This window comes from Strigops habroptila, chromosome 6 (assembly GCF_004027225.2).
Source record: "Strigops habroptila isolate Jane chromosome 6, bStrHab1.2.pri, whole genome shotgun sequence".
Taxonomy (NCBI): domain Eukaryota; kingdom Metazoa; phylum Chordata; class Aves; order Psittaciformes; family Psittacidae; genus Strigops; species Strigops habroptila.
The window spans coordinates 29,084,609-29,090,705 of record NC_044282.2 but is presented as its reverse complement, the minus strand read 5'-3'; positions in this window follow the sequence as shown (position 1 = coordinate 29,090,705).

The window sequence follows — 6,097 nt, the reverse complement described above, 5'->3', positions numbered from 1 at the left end:
GGGAAAGACAGCCTGGGCAAAGTTCAGGCATTTTCTTACGTTTATTGTCTAGGGTAAGAAGGCATCCTTGTCCCAAAACATCTGCAAATGTCGCTGGGAGCAAGACCTCAGATCGTGGCTCAGAAAAGGAAGCTACGTCAAACTAGCAGGACAGCCTGCACAAGTGAAATTAGGCCATGATATATTTCATAAAGCTTTATCCTAAGCTAAATAACACAAAACAGCAGCAGGTTTGTACAGGGTAATTACAAGAGCTGCTCAGGAATGAAGTGTGTGAACAAACAAGCACCAGAGAGGAACTAGAGCTCTGTAAGCAGTGTTTTGTCTCAACCTGAGCCAACAAGGAGTCTGCAATTATTCTGTGATTCACTTACTCGCTTTCAAGAAATACGAAGTACCTTGAACAATAACACATACTTTCTTCCAAACTTCCAGTTGAGCTATGGCTGACGGCACCAAAGAACATCATTTGGCCAAATCAGGAAAAGAGCCATTGATCTCCAATGGACTGATGTGCAGATCTTATACATGGGCGTACAGTATTTCAGGACATCAGCCTGCTGCCCAGCAAGATTAATCTTGCATTGAATTCAACAGGCACTGCAATGCTTTCTGCTCAGAAAGTCAGGACAATTATTCTCAGGCTTTGTGATTGCCACTCATTAAAATGAGGATTTATTTGATCAGGTTTTGGAGGATCTAGATCTCAGACTGTAATTTATAATAGAGAAGAACACGAAAATATTAATATTGCTTAGAATTAAATATTTCTAGTGAATGCTGTACATGTTGCTCATGCTTTAACTGTGCTTTTTTTTTCCTCTGGATTGCAGGTACAGTATCATGAGGATGCTATGATTTATCAGTTAAAGCAGTTACATCCTTTGCTAACAAAAGTTACATCCACGTGCCAGCATATGGAGTATATTCACTAGAAACAAACAAACAGTCAGAGACACTGTGTTTTTAGAAGACATTAGAATATTCTTGGGAACATTTTCATCCTAGATTTAAGCATTTCTTCAATAGAAGAAATTACACACTGCACCTCATTCCAGGACTGGAGGCTGGTTGAATGCCTTTTCCATTAGAATACCTGAGATTTGGATAGAGGATGCCTATACACACAGAAAAATGCATGTGGTGCCTTATAACAAGTGAGAAAGGGGAAATTTCTAGTCTAACTTCCACCACAGACCAGTGTGACTCAAAGAATGCCTTTTGTCCCTCTCATTTCCTCAGGGTTTCCACATTGCTGGCGTGAGGCGAATAGGTTTAGAGAGTATGCCAAGTCAAAAATGCCTCTGAAACCCAAGTGCTGTTGCTGTTATTCTATATGATGGGTTACGAGACAAGGAAAACTGCATACAGTAAAACAAATGCTTGCTAGTTAAATAAAAATCATTCCCCAGGGCTCGGGTGCTTGGTTCACAGAGACAGTTTAAGGCTTAGCTTTGTGCATGTTTCAACTGAGAATTTAGAGCCAGATTTAGCTTTACAGCAAGGGGAAGGTCAGGTATGGGAGCTCAGTTTGTGCCCTTTGCCAATCCAAACACAATTTCTTCATGCTGAGTACTAGTAATTAACTGATCTCTAGTGAATTACAGCACCTGGGTTATCCATCCTTGCTACCATGAGAATTATTAAGCAGCAAACTGTGAAGCTAACAGCTCATTAGAAGCTTTGCAAAACGCAGCAGCACATACATAGCCCGAATCCCGTAGACTCCTGATGTATCACAGCGTAGAAAACAGCAGTGGAAACAAAACAGCTGGTAAAAAGGGTGAATGACTGGGAAGATCCGGGATGCAGGAGCAGCAGGAGGATCAGCAGAACGGCTGTAAGAGGCACCCAGGTCATCAGGTCATCAAGATCCTAGCACAGCAATGTGTAGCTTTTTGGGTTACTTGGAATAGAAGGGGTGACCTATCCCCAGGTTAAACAAAGACTTGAGCTATTGAAGGGAGAAGGTGGGAAGATAAAGAATAGGCTGGAGGCCTTGGCAGCTCAGAGAAGGTGAGAAAGGACACTGAGGAAATCCTAATGACTCACAGAGGTGGGGCAGGACAGATATGAAAACCATGGGCAGCTCCTAAAAGATACAATGGGCACTTCCAAAGCCAGCATTCCAGACAGAATGATTGAATGATGGTCCATCAAGAGGGAAGACACAGGTGGAAGCAGCAAGAGGAGTTATGAAAGTCAGAGGGAAAGAGAAGAAAGAGGGTTGAGGGACAAGGGGAGATTCACAGAAATGACAGCAAAAGGTCCTGAAGACAAAGTTTGAACCAAATGTTTGAGGAAACAGGAAGATGGAGGAAAAAGGGTATTGGAAGGATGAGCATGCCCGAAGCAGCTATTGTGGAGAGATAGTTGAGTTAGGATTTGAGTGCTGAATACAATGCTGTCATGTTCAAGAACAGATGGACACACAGGAGGTGTCTGAGGCAACTTTGTGCAAGTAGCATGAAGGAGCTTTCTGCAAAGGATTTCTGCTGGAAGGGAGCATTGATACCAGTGGGATGATGACAGAATCATAGAATAGCTTTGGCTGGGACGTTGACGGGTCATCTAGCCCAACCCCCCGTGCAGGGCAGGGAAAGAAAATAGTACATAGAAGAGGAAAATTTCCCTTGCATCTTCACAGATACAAAGTTAAGCCTTAGTTGTATGCCTAAAATGCATATCCAAAGTCAAACCTTCCCTTCCCAAATGGTTCTCTATGGCTCATGTTCCCCCCTGGAAGCAATGCTAATTTTGCAGATTACTGGAATTACTACTGTAACTGCTGTGGATTCCTTGTGATGGAGCACAGGGATTTTTTTGCATGCCAAAAGCAGGGAAGGAAGGAACACATTGGCAATCAACCTTGTAGCTTGCTCTAAACACACATGCACATCTGATGCACAGTTGATGCCAGCCCAAAACAAAGATAGAAGAAATGTTTCTCATGCAAACTGGGTTGGTGGTTAATCAAGTGAATCGTACCTTTCAGAGAGGTATCCTAGCAACTCCCCAGCAGCAGCCACAGTCCCGCCTGACAGTGCACACTGATGCAATTGTTCTCCTCCCGCAGACATCAAAACTTTGCAGCTAATCAAAGAGATAATTCGGAACAGGAGCCACATTAGATTCGATCCAACAAAAGGGACTGTTATAAATGAGCAGTGTCACCCGGGGCATCTCTTGTGCTTAAGGTTGTCATCTCGGAACAAGAGTAGGTGAGGCTCAGAGAAGCCATGCAACTCAGGGAACAAACCCTCCCCTCCTGCAACTGGCAGCACGATTCTCCTGAAGATGCTCACTTCTGCCGTGCCCATTTTTGCTGCTCTCTGCATTAGAGCACTATGCAGAATTTATCACTGTTTTCTTGAACAGCAAAGGCTCACCCGAAGCGCTCTCTGGAGGACAAGCATCAGCAAAAGCCCTGATGGTGCTCTTGTAGCCATCTGCCCCTGAACAAATTCCTATTCCTGTCTGCCAGATCAGATATTCTTTTGCCTTTCCTGACAGCGCAAACAGGCTCTGGGCTAGCTGGATTAGACCTTAGGACTAGCAACAAACGTGAGGCTACTAAGCAGCCTAAGCACATCCAAAAGCATCTCCATTTTGGAAGCATTATGGATTTGCAACTCACCTCTTCAGGCATGCAGAGCAAAATCAGAAACACAGGATTTATTACGGTCCTGAAAAAACACTTTTTTTTTTTTTTTACCCTTTAACTAGTCCAAAGATACCAGAGATCTGAGAAAAATATTCAATACATTAAAGCACTTCCCAGTTCTTACCACTGTATTGTTCCTCAGGCTTCTGTTCAGAGTCGTGAAGGGCATCTCAAGTTCTCCTCCCACAGCTTACATCTCTTCTCCTAGATTACAGAAGATCTACCACCCTGCACTGCTCATCTCCCCTCTAAAGAGAAACATCTTTATTCTTAAAACTTCCTGTTTTGTCTGCCAGGTGAGCCCTGACACCTGACCACCTTCCTCAGATGCTCCTCACATGCTGATGACCTGGGGGTCAGAACTGGAAGACGAGTTTTCCCAGGGCAGTAACAATCATCTCCCCAGATATTCCACTAACACAGTGGAATATCTGGGAATCAAACTTTAATGATCTTTTCTTGCTGGAATGGAGGAATTTTTCCCACCGCCTTTGGTGGTTCAGAAGGAAGGCAAAACACAACAGATGTAACAGCCATATGATCTGAACACCCAACAAAAAGAACCTACAGCTGGACACAAACATCAAATCATCATCAAAGCATTTGTGACTCACTTTTTTACTGCAAAAGATGGATTCCTTTGCAGGCAGTCAAGAGCTATTAAACACCACAAAAAGCAAGGTGCAGGCTATCTGGAGACAGCAGTTGTGACGTGGGGTCAAGAGGACTACAGGGGATACCATAAGGTCCATAGACCCTTTGAAGACCCTGCAAAAGTTGCTTCCAGTCAGTACAAAACTGTTCCTCAAAAGCCGAAACACTGCTTACAGGGGGGCCTACAAGAAAGCTGGAGAGGAACCTTTTACAAGGGCATGTAGTGATAGGACAAGGGGGAATGGCTTTAAACTGACAGAGGGGAGATTCAGATTAGCTATTAGGAAGTTCTTCCTTCTGAGGGTGGTAAGGCGCTGGAACAGGCTGCCCACAGAAGCTGTGGCAGCTGTTCAAGGCCAGGTTGGACAGGACTTTGAGCAATCCGGTCTAGTGGAAGGTGTCCCAGCCCATGACAGGGGGTTGGAACTGGAAGAGCTTTAAGCTCCCTTCCAACCCAAACCATTCTGTGATTCTATGTTAGGACTCAAAGGTTCCCCCTCTTCCCCAAAACAGCAGATTCCCTCTCAAAGAGCTGCCTTTATATGGTTTAACTGTAATGGTATTTGCATACAAGTAACTCCAAAACTAAAAAGTGCAGCAAGCAAAAGAAAATAAGCTGTATGGATAGACAGCAACGAGGGGAAGAGAGAAGCTGTACCTGTGATACTGTTCCCAGCAGATGAATTTATTTTCACCTTCCCAATGCAGATATACCTTTTTATTTGTGCAAGTCACCGCAGCATTTGCTTCAGCAAGAGTCTGGTAACAGGATGTGAACATTTGTGAACGTAAGAAGGGGCTGATAATATGGAACAGATTAGAAACTATACATTTGTAATTGAAACAGCAGGGCACGTCAGTTCAGCACCATAGTTAGAACTTGCCAGATGTTAATGGGTTGGCTTGCAAAGAAACAAAACCCAACCCTCCATATGCTACATGATCCTAAATAACCGCAGCAGCTACACCATTGTTTCATGCCTTAGAATCCTCAACCACAGGGAATTAAAATAAACAACCTGCCCAGCAGTATCTCCAGGATTAAAGTGCTGCCTTCTACAAGGGCAGCAGCCACCCACAAGTAGGACAAAAAAGTTAAGACAACTAACCGGGCACTCACAAACAACCACAGTGTTTACCTGCAGCCTTCTACCTCTCACACCACAGTATTCCCCACAGAAGTCATTGTGGAAGAGGAACAGACAGTTAAAGTCACTGTTGCTGGTCACCATTGTCCTGACATTCTGACCATCTGCAAGCAAAATGAACCAGCTAAATTCTGTAAAATCACCTGTAATTCTGTAATAATATCATATAATATAGTAACTGTGACTGTTACGCAAGCAAGTGGACACGAGTTGCGTCTAGTGAGAACAGTCTGGGTCTGCATCTGTCACTAATTTTCTTTCTGAATGGGGGAGCAAACAAAGTTATTGCATGATGCAGACAGCAGCCTTTCTTTTCAGAAGAGCCATTGTGTGCAGAGAAATCTTGACTCAAAGCATCTTGAAATTATGAGAATAATTCTCTGTGTTTTAGTATGTTTTGAATCAGGCTCATAGGGAGTGTATCAGAGGCATTGCAAAATCTGTGTTCTAGGAAGGAATGACCTTCAGCTTATATTCTGGAATGCCTCTGCTAAACCCTTCACTGCCTGCCTTCTTAATTTGTGTACATGGCACCATCCAGTGAATATCATTGCTAGCTACCAACTAATATACCAATCATATAAATACCAATAACATGTTGCTACCAACTCCTCCCCCCCATAATCAATAA